Source organism: Phyllobates terribilis, unplaced genomic scaffold (assembly GCF_046119375.1).
Source record: "Phyllobates terribilis strain yellow unplaced genomic scaffold, ASM4611937v1 Scaffold_3__8_contigs__length_932513732, whole genome shotgun sequence".
In the NCBI taxonomy this organism is placed as follows: Eukaryota; Metazoa; Chordata; class Amphibia; order Anura; family Dendrobatidae; genus Phyllobates; species Phyllobates terribilis.
This window is the reverse complement of record NW_027362763.1, coordinates 735,088,532-735,109,077: the sequence shown is the minus strand read 5'-3', so window position 1 is coordinate 735,109,077 and position 20,546 is coordinate 735,088,532. Positions and strand designations below refer to the sequence as shown.

Here is a 20,546-nt window from a genome sequence, read left to right as displayed (position 1 = left end):
TAAAGCTGCCAAACAGTCGCAAATCATGCACACGGGAGTGATTCAAGCATATCACCGAGTATGCTGAAGATACTCGTCCGAGCATACTCGCCGAAAGGGTTAACCGAACATACTCGCTCATCACTAATGACAACCCATCAGCACCCCACGACCATGTCACAGGTGCGCTGATGGGATTGTGGAATGACACATCGCTCCTCGGGGGCACGTGTTAAGTGCCACTGTCAGCGATTAAATCAGCCGTCATGTGCCAGGAAAGATGTGTGCCAGCCCGCATCAAAGACAGGGACACGACATATGACATAAGTTTACGTCATATGTCTTGAAGGGCTTAAAGTCACTTTTCTTTTTTTTTGCTTGTGATATTTGCTGATCTATTTTGTGCCAAATTCATTAAAATGCACAACTGAGTCCGCTCACCATGATTAAAACTTAAACGTCGAAACGCGTAGGTCCTGATCCTTGTAGTGCACCATATGGACAATTGGTGTGGAGCAATGTTTTAATGAGCACAATAAAAGCTATGTTTTATTTTAAGAAACTAGCCTGATACGCTGGAACATCCTTTCCTTTTTTCTCAAATTCATTAAAATGCTGTACATGTTTCATTAATTTTTCTCAAAGTCAAAAATGCTATTTTTCTCTGTCTTTAACCATATTTACAAATTTATAAAGCAAAGAAAAAAAGTTAACTAAGTGCCCTATCGTACTGAAACTCAGCTTCTATTCACCTCAATAGGATCTGAAAATCAATCCCTGAGAATGGCCACTGTACAGTGAGTACACAATAGTTGTGTGGCTGAGCTCCATTCTGCCATCAGAGCTGTGGAAATGATGGGTATTGGACCCGTCATTGGACCCACTGCCCCGATAATGTTGAACTATCTTAATGATTAACCATTAGTATAGTAATCTTGGAAAACACCATTAAGTCTTATACAGTAATCACTTTATGACTAGCTTTTCAATATGGATAACCAAAACATAAATATTCACTAAAAATACTAACCAATAATAAAGAATTATACTTACTCGAAACCTGTTCCTAGAGGTATAACTCTATGTACATGAGTTAAATTGCATTCTGATCTTCTGAGAAATAAATACCGGATCATGATGAGTCCTGCTGAGAGTCAGAAGTCTTTTGTGATTTGGATATCACTCATCATTATGTAGCAATCAAATGGCTTCAAAAGATAAGAAAGAAAGTCTGTAAAGACAATTTTGCTCGCAAAATAGAAATGGTTTTATTTTGCTCACAATGCTGCTGTCAGGTGCGCTCTTGAGATTTTATAAGGTTTAGAATAGGAATGTTATTAGGTTGGCTGCAGAGAAAATATTACAAGAAAAATGTCAAGTAAAGCCATTTCATGCTGACAATTCACACAAGAGAATTGGTGAACTTAGTGCTTATTGTAATGACAGATATATTTCAGTGTTTTGCTTCTGGATTTCAAAAATAAGAAGGTGTTGTGCTTTCATTATGCCAAAAAATGGTCTACTTGGGAGATGATCTGGAAATAGATAACTTAAATGATGAACTAATTAAAATTTTTTCCTACAACGACAATGCCTGTCACTTGACACTTCTTGTGGCTAAATCGGTCCTACTAGAAAGTACAAAAAAAACATATATTTTCCATTTTCTGCACCCACCACCCAATTGTCTGTCACTCTCTACACTTCTCTGATACATGGTGTAATTACAGCCTTGTAATTCAGCCTCCCAAAAGTTTTTCTTAATTCTGCATCTTGATTCCGAGATTTCAAATTTCAGTCTACTTTTATATTCTGCTATCAATGCCATGATGCATCAGCATAGCACTTTCACATGACCAGTACCATCTCTGCCTACTTTGGGGACAGTGTAATTATCCTTCTCTTTACAGTATATACTTCTAAATAAGTTAAACATTTGTAAGAAAACAGTTTTAGAGGCTGATCTGCGATCTCCTTCATTATAAATATGTGTCAGGAGCTGTCCAGTCATCATTAGTAATTGTGATAGAAGTTTATGTTTCCCATGTGAAATACTGAGTGCCAACAATATTTTTTTCTGCTCCAATTATGGAAGTCACTGAGTTATAATTAGGGACATAATTTGAAGTTTCTGAGCACCAGAGCAAAACATTTAAAAGCTTTGCAACTAACCTGTCTTTAATAATACTATTGCCTTTTTCTTGTGTCAGACAGTCTTTTTGGCACCCTCAGGCACAAATTTCCAGGAGCAATGACTGCCTATTGCTTCTCTGGCTGTATTAATACTTATATAGACTCCTTTGAAACAGGTAATGGCTTTGACAACCCTAGTGATATACCAACATTTTATTAAGCATAATAAGAATGTAAATTATACTACTGTGCTTCTTCTATCCCTTTGCTGTAGTGCAATGCATTGACTGCCAAATGCAGTCAGGAAAAGGTTACTGACAACTGTTCTGAGCACACTTCTGCTTCAAAAAGAGTTGTCATTCAAATCCGCTCAAAAATTGTACCAAGGCAGAACAATACAACCCTCTATAATACTATCCAATGTGAACTAGAATATAAACCTAATGAGGAAGGAGAATGAAGTCCCTTTTCAGTGCTTCCCGTATACATCTTATCTGCTCCAACATAATTTTCTGAGCCCGCCAAGTGGAAGTAAAGATGAAGCTGTGCTCATAATATTGTATTTGTCAGCAGTCTGCTAAATCTTGAGCCGCAACACTTTGCTTTACCACCTGCCGTCCTTAGATCTAGCCCTACCTTCTAATGTTTTCTTTTTGATTAATTGATTCATGAGCCGCAGATAGTGGCCGCTGCTACATGTATCTATTATCTGGTCTGTTTGGCATTTTAGACACTAACAAGAATACCTAGGGTACAAGGTCACACGGTCTGTACGGTCTTTTCACTTTATTTTCTCCAGTTTTTTTGAACATTCAGCACATCTTACGACCATTGAAATCACAGGCACAAAATATATTACTTAATTGGCCTTACAAGATAAAAAAAAAAATTCAAGGTTACTAACAATTTACATTGGTGAGGTTAATGTTTATAATTATCTACGCTATGCTTGAGGATGTTTCCAATTGTCAACGACAACTTACCTATATTTAACCTACAATTGAAATTTTTGAGACAGATGCATACACACTGTTGGCAGCTCCTCTATATCAGTCTACACCTAAGATTTACACCATATCATGGTCTACATCCCCGCTCCTCAATAGAGCAAAGGCAGCAGTATACCGTTGATAATGGGGTAAGAGGATTCGTATTTAATTTTTTTAATCAGTATTTGTGATGGAAAGCTGTGGGGTCGAGATACTGTGTGTGGAAGGCTATGGAGGACATAATGCTCTATAATACTGTGTAGGGAGTCATGATACTGTATGTGGGGGCCATGGTACTGTTTGTTGGGGACTGTGGGGGCCATGGTATTATGTCGGGGGGATTTTTTGAACAAGACACTGTATGTGGGAGCTTATTACTGCTTGTGGATGCCATGATACTGTGCATTGTGCCATGGTGGACATAATACTGTGTAAGGGGCTGTGGTAGACATCATACAGTGTGAGTGGCTGTGGGGCCATGATACTGTGTGGGGAACTGTGGAGAATTATACTGTGGGGATGAAATTGTGGGGTCATCTTACTGGGTGTGGGGGGCTATGAGGGCCATGATACTGTGTGGGGTGCTTTGGTGGATAGCATGCTGTGTGAGGGGCTGTGGGCCCATGATGCTGTATGTAGGACTGTGAGTGCATCATACTGTGGAGGCGACTGTAGGGCATTGTACTGTGAGGATGAAACTGTGGGGGTATCATATTGTGTGGGGGGAGCTGTGGGAGAATCATCCAGTGTGTGGGGAGCTGTGGGGGCATCTTACCTTGTATGGAGGAACTATGAGGACATCACACTGCATGTGGGACACTTTAGGGCCTGCACTTTTTGAATTTGTGGATAGATAGATAGATAGATAGATAGATAGATAGATAGATAGATAGATAGATAGATAGATAGATGCAAAAGTATTCAAACACAAACGTATACAAGTTTGGTATTGCTGGAAATGAAACGACTTGCAAAATAAACCCATTCTCTTCCCCCCCCAAGAAAGAGTTAACAAATGTATGTTTATAAATTGTATGTACCCCAAAAAGGTGCCATAAAAAATCTAATTAATCCCCCCAAAAAAAAGCTCCCACACAGCTCCACGGATCAAAAAATTTAAATAACAAAAAATTTTGCCTAATGGAAAGGGACGGAAAAAGTGAAAAAAAAACTTTTCCAAACAGGCTGTCTTTAAAGGTTTAAGGAAGATACCATTCGATGCCATATCCCAATGCATACCTTCAATGGATTTTGCATAAGAACTCTTGGGTATCAACTTTTGAGCTCACCATGTGTTTACAAGCTGATTAATGGTTAGAAGTGACATTTTCACCTGTGATTCTATTTTATATGCTATACTGTGACTCTGTGATTTTAAAATGTCTTTACATTATCATTATATTGTGGATTGACTTTCCGGAATAATACGTGTCTTTCTACCTCACTCCACAACTATAATCTGTCACCAAAGTGAATAGAGAATAAATATACACTGATGTTTAGAGGTTAGCAGCTACTTATAACAAGAAATGACGCTTTGTCACAGACCATTTATTTTATACAGAGTGTCATAAGAGAATTAAAGACCTTTCAGTATGTTTGCAGTCTGCCTTATAGATACGTAGATGACTGTGTGCTGGAGAAAATGGGACACGCTCCATTGTAATCTCATTGACCAGACGTAATGCACGAATGTTAATCGGTAATCGCTATTAAAGTGCTACTATTACATTAATGACCTCTTTCTTTCAGGATTCTGTATAGTTGATTTGCCACATTAGTCCACAATTGTCTTGTGATATTTATTACTCTACTACAGTTATAGGTGTTTATCAGGTAAAAATGAAAACCTGTAAAGTACGAGACCCTTGCCAAAAATTATAGAAAGTCCTTAGCCGACACCACCAAACTTCAGAAAATAAATTGACCTAAACTTTTATATACTTTAAACAATGTAGCACTGAAGACTGAAGATTCCTGCGAGTCCAGACAGATTTTACCATTTTATTACTGTCACATAGTACATTACCATTACGTCGATGACGAGTATATTTACCAGCTCCTGCTTCTCGACGTAGACAATGTCATTTTCAAAGAAAGGGAAAACCAACTTTTTCACTTTCGAATAATTATACCTGGTAGAGCTATGTTAAGTCATTATTGCTCTTCTTATGAATTTTATTGTCAATTTACAATGTAACTTTGAATATTGCCAATATGGAAACTAGTTCAGTTGTGCATCGAGTAATTTAAAAATTGGAACTCTGGGACCTTGTGGAGTGTGTCAATGACTGCCTTCTGGACATCTGTCAAGTCAGCAGTCTTTCCCATGATTGTGGAGCCTACTGAAACAGACTAAGGGACCTTTTTAAACGCTTAGGAAGCCTTGCAGATGTTTTTTGTTAATTATTTTGATTTACTGAGATAATGACTTTTGTGTTTTGATTGGCTGTAAGCCATAATCATCAACATTAACAGAAATAAACACTTGAAATAGATCACTTTGTTTGTAATGACTTTATATAATATATGAGTTTCACTTTTTGTATTGAAGAACTGAAATAACTTAACTTTTTGATGATATTCTAATTTAGTGAGATGCACCTGTATATAAAGTACCATGCAAAAACATGCACCACAAATGTTTGTGAACTTAGATGGTGTGAGAAGCCACCTCTTCAGCCATTTTCACACACTCACATGTAATTAGTGTAAGGGCAATTGTGAAGTCTAGTGGGTAGCAACCCCTGCAGGAGAACTACCGAGCCCAGGAAAAGCAACGCTACACCCCTGGGATTGAGGGGTGCTGGAGATCAAGGAGACCAGCCAGTGCCTTTGCTGTGGTTGCTCTTGGGACTCTAGCAAAATCTGTGCAGTCGCATGGGACATAGTGTCCTGCACGGTTCAAGAAGTGCCCAACTACCAGACGACGCCAGTTAGGGATCAGACGAGGGATGTCTTGATATGATTCTTAGTTGTCAGCCGTGGGAAGAGAGCTGAGATACTTTCCTGTAAGCCTGAGGTGCCGTGGATGCCAAGGTTCAGGCTGAGAAGAGAAGTTTTAGTGCACGTATAGTGCTATATGCAGCGGAAGTGAGGAGAGCTGCTTCACATTGCTGGAAAAGAGCTGGGGTCTTCACACCATGAGGGGCTGTTGACCCAGTGTACTGATTAACTATGGAGAGCTGTAATCATCATCATCATCATCATCAACTGCTCCAGTAAAAGCTTTTTTTTTCCTTTGGCACCTGAGGTCTGGACGTTGATTATTGAGACGGGCTGATCCTACACCCTTTCCATAACTTTCCCCTTTTTGTTCTGCTGAGTACAGCCTGCTGGTCTTTGAGACCACCGTGGCCATTTGCCGCCATTACGCCCTGGCTCGGTGGAGGCTGAGCCAGACATATATACTATAGAAGGGGTGTAAACAGTGGACACACCATTGATATTGACCCAATAGATGTGGATTTTCATTAGTATTACCCCATTCCCACATTTACAGATCTGCAAATCTGCCAATCTGAAAAAATAGATATTCTTTTTAGGGGCCTCAATTATTAATTTAGAATTCTTCCACAATGAGCACACACTTGGGTTGTCTTACTGGTAGGGAAAACAGGACCATTACCCTAAGGGTTTTACCAATACAACTATGCAGGCAAAAAAGTGTTTAATGAAAATCAGAGCAAAAATGCCAGGAAGGGACTTGGATCTGTTTTTTCCCTATTTTATGCTACACTCATAGGGGAACACATAAATCTGACAGTTTACCTTTAAGTGAATCCAGTTACGAGTTTTATTTCTAAAATTAAGGGTTAGAAAAGAATCTAAAAAATGGAAAAGAATGCAACATAGTTACATAGTTTATAAGGCCAAAAAAAGACAAGCGTCCATCCAGTTCAGCCTATTTCTTGTGCACTGCAGCTATTCCGCAGCGTTGATCCAGGGGAAGGCAAAAAAAAAACATGCGGTATAGGCCAATTTACATCATTGAGGAAAAATTCACTTCCCGACACCAATCTGGCAGTCAGATTAAATTCCTGGATTAATTAACTATCACTAAGCATAAGATGTAATTTTATTGTTCTCAAGAAAGGCGTCCAGGCCTCTCTTGAACTCATTAAGTGAGTTGGACATCACCACTTCCTCTCCCAGAGAGTTCCAGAGTCTCACGGCTCTGACCGTAAAGAATCCCCTTCTATGCTGGTGCAGGAACCTCCTTAACTCCAGACGCATAGTGTGCCCCCTCGTCTTTGTCACCATCCTTGGTATAAACAGGTCATGGGAGAGATCTCTGTACTGCCCCCTGATGTATTTATACATGTTTATGAGGTCTCCCCTAAGCCTTCTCTTTTCCAACGTAAATAGGCCTAATTTTGACAACCTCTCTGGGTATTCTAGTCCCTCCATTCCCTTTATTACCTTAGTCGCCCTCCTTTGTACCCTCTCTAGCACCAATATGTCTTTCCTGAGCATCGGAGCCCAGAACTGTGCACAATATTCTAAGTGCGGCCTTACCAGAGCTTTATACAGAGGAAGAACAATGTTCTCATAATATGCCCCTATTCCTCTTCTGATGCATGCCATGACTCTTTTTACCTTCGCAGCTGCTGCCTGACACTGGGCACTCCAATTTAATTTGCTATTAACCAAGACGCCCAGGTCCTTCTCCATGTCAGATTTCCCCAACGGTTTCCCATTTAATATGTATGGGTGACTGCTGTTTTTCTTTCCCATGTGCATGACCTTACATTTATCAGCATTGAACCCCATTTGCCATTTTTTGGCCCAACTCCCCAATTTATCTAAATCCTCCTGTAGCTGTGCCCTATCCTCATCTGTATTAACTACTTTACAAAGTTTAGTATCATCTGCAAATATTGCTATTTTACTATGCAACCCTTCCACTAGATCATTAATAAATATATTAAATAATATAGGGCCCAAGACAGACCCTTGAGGCACCCCACTAGTAACCCTGACACACCCTGAGCTTACTCCATTATTAACCACCCTCTGCTTTCTATCACTCAGCCAGCTATTTACCCACTTGCACACATTATCCCCCAGACCAAGCATTCTCATTTTATATACCAACCTTTTGTGTGGCACGGTATCAAACGCTTTGGAGAAGTCAAGGTATACAACATCCACTGACTCTCCCCGGTCCAGCTGTGAGCTCACCTCCTCGTAGAAGGCGATCAGGTTTGTTTGGCAGGAGCGATCCCTCATGAATCCATGTTGATATGGAGTTAGACAGTTATTATCATTAAGATATTCTACAATAGCATCTCTAAGAAATCCTTCAAACAATTTACCCACAACAGACGTTAAGCTGACTGGTCTATAGTTCCCAGGGTCACTTTTAGACCCCTTTTTGAATATTGGTACCAAATTTGCTTGGCGCCAGTCTAGTGGGACAGTCCCTGTCCATAAAGAGTGCTTGAATATAACATACAGCGGCCTGTCTATCACATTGCTTAATTCTTTTAGTACCCGGGGGTGTATGCCATCTGGGTCTGGTGACTTGTCTATTTTGATATTATTTAGGCGTTTCTGAACTTCCTCCTGGGTTAGGTGGGTGATATTTAGCGGAGGGTTTACTTTATCACTCTGCATTTCCTCCGATAAATTGTTTTCTTTTGTGAAAACAGTGGAGAAGAAGCTATTGAGTAGGTTTGCTTTACCCTCATCGCCCTCTATGATTTTACCCAGGTTATTTTTCAATGGGCCAACTCCATCAGTTTTAATCCTTTTACTGTTTATATAGTTAAAGAACAGTTTGGGATTCGTTTTACTTTCCTTGGCAATTAGTCTCTCTGTCTCCTCTTTTGCTATTCTTATTTGTTTCTTACAGATTTTGTTTTTTTCCCTATAAGATATTAGCGCTTCCTCGCTGCCTTCTTGTTTAAGTTTACCAAAAGCCCTTTTTTTGTTTTTCATTGCCCTCTTGACTTCCTTATTTAGCCACATTGGCTTCCTCCTATTCCTAGCCCTTTTATTCCCATAAGGTATGTACCTTCTACAGTGACTATGTAGGACTGTTTTGAAAATTTCCCATTTTCTATCCGTGCTCCTATTACTGAAGATACTATCCCAGTCTATAAGGTGAAGGGCATCTCTTAGCTGATCAAACTTTGCCCTCCTGAAGTTCAGTGTTTTTGTGACGCTCTTGCTGGGCACCCCACTGAAGCACATGTGGAATTGTATAATGTTGTGGTCACTATTTCCCAGGTGCCCCCCGACCTGCACCTCAGTTATTCTGTCTGGCCTGTTAGTTAATATTAAGTCTAAAAGGGCCGTCCCTCTAGTTGGTTCCTGCACAAGTTGTGACAAATAATTGTCTTTGATAATTGACAGAAACCTGTTTCCTTTCTGAGATCTACAGCTTTCGGTTTCCCAGTCTACATCGGGGTAGTTGAAGTCCCCCATAATAATCACCTCGTTATTTTTTGCTACTTCGTCTATTTGTCTCATTAATAGACTTTCCGTGGCTTCTGCTATATTTGGTGGTTTATAACAGACTCCTATGATAATTTTATTATTGTTTTTTGCCCCATGTATCTCCACCCATAAGGACTCGACCTCCTCATTTCCCTCCCATACATCCTCCCGTATTGTAGGCTTTAGACACGTCTTTACATATAGACAGACTCCACCCCCTTTCCGATTTCTTCGATCCCTTCTAAACAGACTGTAACCCTGTAAGTTAACTGCCCAGTCATAGCTTTCATCTAACCATGTCTCGGTTATTCCCACTATGTCATAGTTACCTGTAGATATTTCTGCTTCCAGTTCATCCATCTTGTTTGTCAGGCTCCTGGCATTTGCTAACACGCAGTTTACACGATTTTGTTTTGTTCCAATCTTCTCCCTGTGGATTGTATTAGAAATTTTCTTACCTCCCTTCCAAGTATCTTGTCTTGGACCTTCTTTGTCGCACTTCATATCTTTCATTAGTATGTTCTCTGGTTTCATGTTCGTGTATGGCGTTTTTCTTCCCATCCCCTCTTCTTCTAGTTTAACGCCCTCCTGATGAGTGTTGCAAGTATCTAAATACAATTAGTTCAAATGAAATTCATATATTTTTGAAAATCTTAATATTTCATCATGTCTTGCAGTACGTCTTTACCAATCATATCTGTTTTCGCTATCTTTTCTCCATTCCCCAAGTCGAGAAGCAGGAGTAGTTAAATATACTTCTTTCACATCAGCGTAATGTACTATGTGACAGTCATAAAATGGTAAAATCTTTCTGACATTTAGTGAAGTGTATAGTGCAAAACTAATTTAATCTTGACATTTTTCACGTATTTCTTTTTCAACTACTTATGATAACGTCTCATAAAGTTCGTTAGGTTCTGAATGGTTTTAATGCGAGATCTCTTACTTAGGACACAGTGATGGAATTTGCAGTATGATCAGTTAAGCACCTCTCTGTACAGTACATTGTGACGTTCATGCTTCCAGTACAAGTTGGATTTCTTAAAATGCCTTATATAATGGAGCTTCCAGTTCCCCCGACATGTCTGTTTTAAATACTTGTATTCCCCTTAATATAAAAATTCTGGAGCATCTTTTCTTGTAACTAGCGTTGAGCGAGTATGTTCTATTAACCCTTTCGGCGAGTATGCTCGGGCCGAGCTCCGAGTATTTACAGCTGCTCGGTGATATGCTTGAATCGCTCCCGTGTGCATGATTTGCGACTGTTTGACAACTTTAGTATATGTAAGGAATGTCTATTTCTTACACATTCCTCACATGTAATAAAGCTGTCAAACAGTCGCAAATCATGCACACGGGAGCGATTCAAGCATATCACCGAGCAGCTGTAAATACTCGGAGCTCGGCCCGAGCATACTCGGAACAGAACATACTCGCTCAACACTACTTGTAACGCTTTGTTATGAATAAATGAAAAAAATTGATAACTTGATGGGGTTCCTGCCGCATTGCTGAACTCCAAACATAAAGTACTGAGGGAAGTCCGTTTTAGTGTTCGAAGTTCGAGAGAGAGAGAATTTTTTCAGCCCCCTGGCCTTAGTACAACCATTTTACAGCAACGAAGTTAGGGTCACCATTGATTTCTATGTGGTTTGGGTTCTAGTTCAAGTTCGGGTAGAGTTCTGGTACCAGAACCAACTTTGGACTAAAGTTCGCTCGAACCTGCCACACCCGAACATCCACAGGTCTGCTCATACCTAATGGTTATCTATTGCTGCCAGTGCGAGACTGTGTAAGGGCATGACTAGAGATGGACAAATTTATTTGAGTTGAATTGAACTCTACTCAAATTTTACAAAAATCCGCACTCTGAAGAATACAGATTTCTTTCAATTCAGCAAAATGGTGGCCAGCTGTAGCCACCATCTTGCTGGACAGTAGAAAAGGAAAAAAGAAATAAAATAATACTCGCATCACTGCTCACCTTCCCCGCTACTACCTGCCCACTGCCCAGTTCCCCATGCCTGCATCGCATCTTTCTGGCCTAGAATGATCTTCAGGCTGGAGATGCAATGTGATGGAGGTGTGGAGGACTGAACAGTGGGCAGAGAGCAACAGGGAGAGCTGGAAAGGTGAGCAATGAGGTAAGTATTTATTTATTTTTTTACCTTTTGCCGCCCGGTTACCTCTATCATAGAATGTTAGAGATGGAAGGGACGTCCAGGGTCATCCGGTCCAACCCCCTGCTCAATGCAGGGTTCATTAAACCATCTCAGACAGATGTCTGTCCAGCCTCTGTTTGAAGACTTCCATTGAAGGAGAACTACCTCTCGTGGCCGCCTGTTCCACTCAGTGATCACCCTCACTGTCAATAAGTTTTTTCTAACATCTAATCTGTATCTTCTCCCTTTCAGTTCCATCCCATTGCTTCTCGTGTTTCCATGTGCAAATGAGAATAAGGATGATCCCTCTACACTGTGACAGCCTTTCAGATATTTGTAGACAGATATTAAGTCTCCTCTCAGTCTTCTCTTTTGCAAGCTAAACATTCCCAAATCCTTATAGGACATAATTTGCAGACTGGTCACCATCCTGATAGCTCTTCTCTGAACTTGCTCCAGTTTCTTCATGTCTTTTTTAAAATGTGGTGCTCAGAACTGGACAAAGCATTCCAGATGAGGTCTGACCATCTATGGCTGTCCCCTACTGCTCTCTGCCCACTGTCTGGTCTTTCGTGCTTCTGTCTCTCTTCAACTCTGGCTTTGTGTTCATTCTAGGCTGGGGCTTCTGACCGTGAGCAGGGCATGGAGTTTATTGTGCATGCTCTGAGGTCTACTTACAGCATGAAGTCCGGGCCTAAAGCGAACTACAATTATATGGTATTGGACCCTACTAAAGCACCTGGTCCAGTAGGTCGGCGACTTATATTCTAAAACAAACACAAGACCAGAGATGCGGGGTAATGAAGGTGCAGAGGACTGGACAGAGAGTTCAAAGAACATAATAATTTTCATTAAATCTGAAGACACTAACTTCTCTGTGAATCCAATTTTCTGATAAAATCTGCACAAACAGGCAAATTCAAACTTTGTCAGATCCACTCATCTCTAGGCACCACCATGTGATTGGATGAAAGGTAACACCCAGTTGTCATATTATTTATACAGTTTTAGAAAAATAACCTGAACAGCACAGTGTTGAGATCTAAAACATATGTTACAGAAAAGTTCATGTTTCTAAAGCTATGTGCTCACAGATTGTTTAGGAGTTTTTGGAGCAGGACAGCTTAAAAACAATGCCAGGAAAACAACTTCAAACTGCTTGAAAGACTCTACCTATTTATGTCTATTGTAAAACCACTTTGCAGTTCATATGTTCTTTCTTTTGAGCGTTTTCGTCAGCTTCAGATTTTGAAAAGCACGTAGTGGGGAAAAAGGAAGTGCATATATATCACTTCTTTGATGCATCTTCTGATGGAAAACGCTCTAAACTAGCAACAGTTCAATCAAAAAGCGGCAAAAAAAGGAAATGCTTCAAATCGCTTTAAAAACTGTTCAACGCCGCTTCAGCAAATGACAAACTCCTCCAAAAACTCAGCATATTTCCTGAACCGATTTACACTAGAAAAATTGTTTTTTCTGTCCGCCTCCAAAAAAATCTGTGTGCCCATAATTTAAGAAAAATAACATCAAAAATCTTTCTTATAGATGCTGATTGTAAGCAACACGTCTAAGAGCTGAACTTGAAACTCTCACGCACTTTGTGTAGAGTAAGCTTAAAGGGGTTTTCGAAAACACACTGTTACGGATCCGGGTGCTGGAACCTCTGTGCTGCGGTGCAAGGAGGGACCAGAAGGGCGTAACTAGGTATCTACTCGGACTGACCAAGGTCGCACGGTGGCTCAATTGACTCCGTGAACCAGGGAAGGACTGAGCAGAGGGACCAGGCGCTACTCTGGGCCAGTCCTTGTATGAAAGCAGGTGACTCCCACGGGTCAGAAGGCAGGGACTGACCGGTACAGCAGAAGAGCACGGCAGGCAGGCTGACGGGTGATCCGGGTAGACGGACTGGCAGACACTACGGGTAACTGGCAGGAGCCTCCAGGTAGGCAGGCTGGTAGTCACGGCAGGTAACAAGCAGAAGCCTCCAGGTAGGCTGGCTGGTAAGCACGGCAGGTAACTGGTACATTCTCCGGGTAGGCAGGCTAGCCTGGCCAATAGACAGACTGGCAGGTTTGGACCATAGGCAGACCGTCAGGCTGGAGTGGTAGTCAAGCTGGCGGACTGGACTGGTAGTCAGGCTGGCGGACTGGACTGGTAGTCAGGCTAGCAGCGGGGCCTGAGGGCTGAAGCAGAGTAAGTACACAGAGCTACAACCTTGCACCGGCACCTCCACTTTGGAGGCGGTGCCTTTTATAAGAGAAGTCCTCCGTCCATTGGCCAGGGACTCCTTAGGACGGCACGCGCGGACCCTTAAAGAGGGAGGGAGCACACGCGCACACGCCCTAAGCACAGTGCCCGGGAAGCTGCGCGCGCCGGCAGCAGCAGCAGGAGAGCCGGAAGACACAGGGCCAGGAGCGTTGTAGTAAGGGGGATGGCGTCTCTGCCTGTCAGGAGGCAGAGACGCCGATGCTACACACCACAGGATAGGTACTAATGCCTAACTTTTTTCTACTGTAACTCCCCTTTAAGTTAAAATCCTAAACATTGTCTGCATTGAAACTTTTGATCTCCTTCTCTGCACTGAGCTCTTCTGTAACTTATGACTAATATGTATCAAAGATCAAACCCAGTCCACACTCCCCCACAGATTAAGACTTTACGTAAGTCACCATTCTCATCACCGTGCCTTGAGGGTATAGTATTATTATTATTTATTTATATAGCGCCATTGATTCCATGGTGCTGTACATAAGAAGGGGTTACATACAAGATACAGATATCACTTACAGTAAACAAACTAACAGTGATAGACTGGTACAGAGATAGAGGACCCTGCCCTTGCGGGCTTACATTCTACAGGAACGGGGAAGTGGACAGTAGGTTGGGGGGGTTGCTGTAGCTCCGGTGTTGTTTGAGGTGGCAGCAAGGTCATGGCAGGCTGTAAGCTTGTTTGAAGAGATGGGTTTTCAGGTTCCATCTGAAGGATCCAAGTGTGGCGGATAATCAGACGTGTTGAGGCACAGAATTCCATAGGACGGGAGATATTCGGGAGAAATTTTGGAGGCGATTGCGTAAGGAACGAATAAGTGTGAAGGAGAGAAAGAGGTCTTGGGAGGACCGGAGATTATGTGAGGGAATATATCAGGAGATTAGTTCAAAGTTAGTATAGTATAGGTAGTCTGATCTGTGATTCAATATTGGCCTTTAGCCTTTCAGTTAAAATATCAATACTTAAAAATTGAATAAAAATAGAATTAAATGCTATGATGAGCATCATCCCAATTGTGTCTTCTTCAGGCGCCTGGTCTATACAAGCAGGGGTGCGTTATGTGCAACGTTAAACAACCACTGACCAGCAACATGTTTGTCAGTCACCGGTCATTTAATTGCCTGTTTCAACAGTCCAACACGGTTTCTGGTGCACCCTGAACGATATGTAGAAGATCATGTAGTGCATAGATGGCTACCAGTGATCTCGACAGCATAGATCCTGTTTACACATGACAGTATGCTGGCGAGAACGATGATCTTTTGTGTAGCACAAAAGATCATTTCACCCGACAAACAAGAGTTTTGCTCGTTCGTTGGGTGATCGGCAGTCTGTTTTGACTGTTAGATTCTCATGAAACTAATATTCATATGAATGGTCATTCATGATAATCTAATTCTCATTCATGATAGGGAATATTCGTATGCATTTCTAACCACAAACTTTTCGAGTTGGAAACCAGGCTCAAAAGAACCCCTCTCAAAAGAAAGTTTTAAGTGTCATCAAGGATTTCTTACAAGCCACCTGTCTTCAGGAGACACATTTCACTGAATAAGAAATGGTTTTGTCAGTTTTTTAATATATGTGAGTCTACACACTCATGGGGTGAAAGCAGTTGTGGAAGATGCAATTGGAAAAAGATGTGGAGTAGCAGATGATAGAGTGTGAGGCCAGGAATATGCTAAAACTTGCTCCAGAAAACCAAGAGACCTGGTTCGCTGCCCAAATTGTCTTTGCTGTCGTACTTAAGAGCCATGCCAGTAAAACTGTTCTGGCAACCAATCTGGATGCCTTAACGGAAAGGAATATGCAAGATAAGTATTCAGGGTCAACAATTAAAAATCCAAAACCCATACTTAATATAGAACTTATAAAAGATAGATAGATAGATAGATAGATAGATAGATATGGGATAGATAGATAAATATGGGATAGATAGATAGATAGATAGATAGATAGATAGATAGATAGATAGATAGATAGATAGATAGATTCAAAAAGATGAAGGCTGCACTTCAAAGTCCAAATAAATAGTGGTTTATTGACCCATGGTCATGATGGCAATGTTTCGTTCCAAGTGTAGAACTTTCTCTTTTCTGGCTTGAGAAAGTTCCACACTTGGAACAAAACAATGCCATTATGAGGTGCTGAGGTTTGGTTTTGCCAAGAAGGCTTTACACCCGCTATTTTTCAGCTTATACTTGTGCTGCACCTATATTTTTGTATTTAGATAGATGGCACATAAATAGATATGAGATAGATAGATAGATAATAGATAGATAGATAATAGATAGATAGATAGATAATAGATAGATAGATAGATAGATAATAGATAGATAGATAGATAATAGATAGATAGATAATAGATAGATAGATAATAGATAGATAGATAGATAATAGATAATAGATAGATAGATAATAGATAATAGATAGATAGATAATAGATAGATAGATACATAGATAGATAGATAGATAGATAGATAATAGATAGATAGATAAATAGATAGATAGATAGATAGATAGATAGGAGATAAAAGCAAGTTAGTATGGGACACATTTGAGATTTGCTCATTTATTTGTTCATATACGCTCAATGCTTTGTGAAGATGGGGAATTGGTTGAAGGTGTAAAATTGCTTATTGGTAACACATTATTTTAGAAACAAATGTGTTATAGTGTTATAAAGAAGCGTATTTTGAGGAAGATTTTTTGTTTCAATGTGTGAAGCACCATTTTATGTAACACTTCAACTAACTGAAAGTACCATAATATATATACATTTAATAATAAGATATACATTTGCTTTGTGATTTAATTTTTCTTGAAAAATCACACTATGATGCATTTATTGAAATCTTTAAGCTATCAGCATTCTTACTTCGCCTTTCACTGCCAGAACCCAACTTTCCTTTTGTAAAGCTTTATTATGGCCCTTGTATGTCTCAGGACTATCTAGGGATGTACTGATTAGAAATGAACAAATCTTCCCAAATTCGATTTGGGCAGAATCCCTCAATTTGAGGGAAAGGGACAAGTTGATTTGCTGTGAAGGGTTTAAAAAATATATTTTCACCTCTTCTCTGTGCTCCCTTCCCATTTCCATCACCATCGCTGTTCTTTATTAGTCAGTCAAACAATCCATCTAATGTGTGGGGTCATCCCAAGGCCACGTTCACACGTTCAGTATTCGGTCAGTATTGTACATCAGTATTTGTAAGCCAAAACCAGGAGTGGGTGATAAATACAGAAGTGGTGACTTGTTTCTATTATACTTTCCTCTAATTATTCCACTCCTGGTTTAGGCTTACAAATACTGATGTAAAATACTGACCAAATACTGAACGTGTGAACGTGGCCTAAGAGGAAGCTTGCTGTTTTTGACTTAGTCTGTACCATAACTTTAATTAGATTTTCTGATTAGATGTGAAGACTTTTATGTAACTAACGTTCCCAACTTCCAGTACAAACTTCAAAACACAATTACAGCAGAATCACAATGTATCTTTATCATTGTAACCATCAAAAGGAAATGATCTATTAATGGAAAACTATCTATTCATCTAGATTTCTTATGACCTTTAAAGATAAAGGTATGTTCACTTGTTCACATTTTTGATAAGCATTTAAGGGAAGATTTTACTCCAAAATGTTTTTAAAACAAAATACTGTGTGAAAAACCTTCCTATTGATTTTAATGAGCAAACTAGTTTTTTGTTTTTCAGAATTTTTCATCATTGGGGGGAAAAAAAACTTGTTCATATTTTAGATATTTTTTGCCTGGCTAAAACTAACAATCTTGGCTACTAAATCAATAAGAAAGAGAAAAAAACACCCTATACACAAAAACAGCATCCAAACAGCAGCATAATCCAAAAATGTTTCAGGTTTCCGTCGGAGATTTTTCTGCCAGAAAAATTCACTTTCAAAAAAGATCTTTTTGTGAACCTATTCTTATAGAGTTAATAAAATTGTAACAGACAATAGGCCATGCGTGGATGGGCTGTATATCTATTTAAATATTTATGCCTTTATATAAGATGTTCTGGCAACATTTCATCACTAAGCTTTGTAAGCAATAAAATAATTGAGCGGAATGATTTTGAAAAGATAACCACAAAGCAATTTTGTTATGGATACCTGGAGTTTTGTGCAATATAACATTGCATGAGACCACAGGACTTACAAATTTACAATTATTGACTAATCTATCCCCTGGAATCAGTGTAGACTTGTTGGAGAACGCATCTATGTATGTACTGTATATAATCGTCTGCACCCACAGGTCCCAGAGATATTTTGTAATTATTTGGTTGTTTTTGTGTAACTTATCTTTAAGATTATCAGTAGTAAAAGGAAAGAATAAAGAAAGTTATGAGGAAGAAAATAATATGGAGATAGTTTTGAGGTAAGACCCTTCAGTAGTGTTCATGGAAACTTGGGGCTCAAGTCCTAGATCTTAGCTGGGTCTTGAAAACCATAAAACTAAGTAAGGTCATAGGCCGGCTCACCATCTAGGGTTAAGGTTCGTACAAACATGGATATTTACCATTAACTAGAATAAGTGGGTTTTCGGTTTTAGGAAACTAATTTCAAAATTCTCTATTGGGAGATTTTCAGTTAAGGAGAAAAAGAGATTCTCATGTTACAGACATTCTTAATTAGAGGTTGTGGAAAGTTACTGTCTTTTTGGAGGACCTATCATGATTGGAATAAGAATGGTGTAATGCTTCATTATTCCTCTAGGAGTGCTTTAGGAGAATTGAACACTTGCTCCCAGATTACCCTACATTTTCCAGAAGTTTATGGGTGTCCCCAGCAATTAGGAAATCTACAGTATAATTAACTTTTCACCTGGAGAACAGGAAGGGATGTCAAAAGTGGATAACCCATTTAAAGCACAGGTCTTGAAAAAAAAAAACCTTCTCATATGATTTTTTAATTCTCAATGTGCAGAGGCCTATGTCACTCTCAGTCTTCTTTTAAAAGTGTCAATATAGTTTAGATAGCTATCGGCTATTCATGTTCTGTATCTCTATACTCTCCTTTACATATAAATGCCTATCTTGCGTTAACATGCTTGTGCTTCAGCATGAACTTATCTACCTGGATTATAGAAGACTGGGCCTTTAAAATCAAACTTTATCTTCTTTGACATCATCTATCGAGGGAGTGTTAGGTGACCCCCATACACATTAGACAGTTGTCCAGTTCAACTGAGATTGGTGGGTTAGACCAGCTATACACTACTGTGTATGGTGGCCTTTAATCAGGATATAGCCCGCTTCCCTGACAGTTGCTTTTGCTCTGATGGCTTCTACTTGTACCTGTAGTGTGTGCAGGATGATGATACTGAGGCTGGCATCATTAGTTTCATCATCCCCGCGGGTGGTAAAAATGAACTAAAACAGAACTGTCTTTTTATTGACACGTTGAGCTTTTTTTTTTTTTATTACCAGCGTAGGGTTATCCATCCTTGTATGTATTTGTATAAAGTTCTCTCACAATAATTGCAGCATGAATCACTGGTAGAAAACATTTTAGGCTGTAATTAGGTAATTGAGCATATTAGAGTATTTCATATCCTCAACAGGAAAAATGCCTGTAATTTGTATTTAATTGTCTACCAAAGTTTTATCCCTTTTTTTTAGAATTTATAGCAAATCAGCTGTAATTTGGTAATTGTCTCTTTTGCTCTTGTTTGTGCTTTTGATCACGCATATATCAAAGTTTATCGAGTAGATGAATAGATAGCTCTGCTATGATAGCCACAGCTATGCTGTACCTGCAGTCTGGTTATATTACATTACTTAGTCTGAAATATATTAGCTTATTGCACTTTAAAAAGAGTTTAAATTATAAATGTGCCCAAAAATTATCATATAGCAAGTTTTTAAATGTCAGAAGATCAGATTGATGGGGTCCAAACTCCTTGATGACTGAGAAATCTCCCACATACAAAACTAAAGGCCACCATACACATTACACTCAAGCCATCCGAACCTGCCAAGATCGGCCAATAGTCTTCTGACTCACTCAGGACAGATTGATGTCTGGGAAGAGAATGATCCAACTTGTTGGACTTCAATAGCTGAACCTTTTGTTAAACCAGAGTTAGAGGAGTCTAGCAGTTCTCTATCAAAGGGTACTCAGTAATACTTGACCAAGTGTTGTTGTGCTTTTGGTTGTCGGGAAAGATAGCTGATGACCAAACGATCTTTCAGCCAACAGTAACCTAGGTTTAGGCTACTCATACATAAGTCATAGGCCTCGATTCATCAAGAGTGGTGATTGTTTCACCGGTCTTTATGAGGGGAAATGAGGGAGTCAGAAAATCCTGATGCATGAAGAAGAGAATGCCATGCGCTACACCAGAAGTCTGGTGAGATTTCTGGCATACGGAAGAAGAGCATGCCATGTGCTACATGAAGAAGAGCATGCCATGCTCTACACCAGAAAGCAAGATTTCTGGCATACGGAACGCCACAGCTCATAATGAAATAGATGAGCTATGGCTTCATGTCCCCACCTCGCCCCTGCTCTGCCTATTTTGGCAGAGGTAAGAGAAACAGG

General features: G+C 39.8%; 1 protein-coding gene across 14 annotated transcripts in view; it reads left to right on the top strand.

Moving 5' to 3' along the window:
- The window catches only part of NRXN1 (neurexin 1), a 1,901,072-nt gene that overhangs the window by 479,766 nt on the left and 1,400,760 nt on the right, over positions 1-20,546 (top strand). The window lies entirely within an intron of this gene.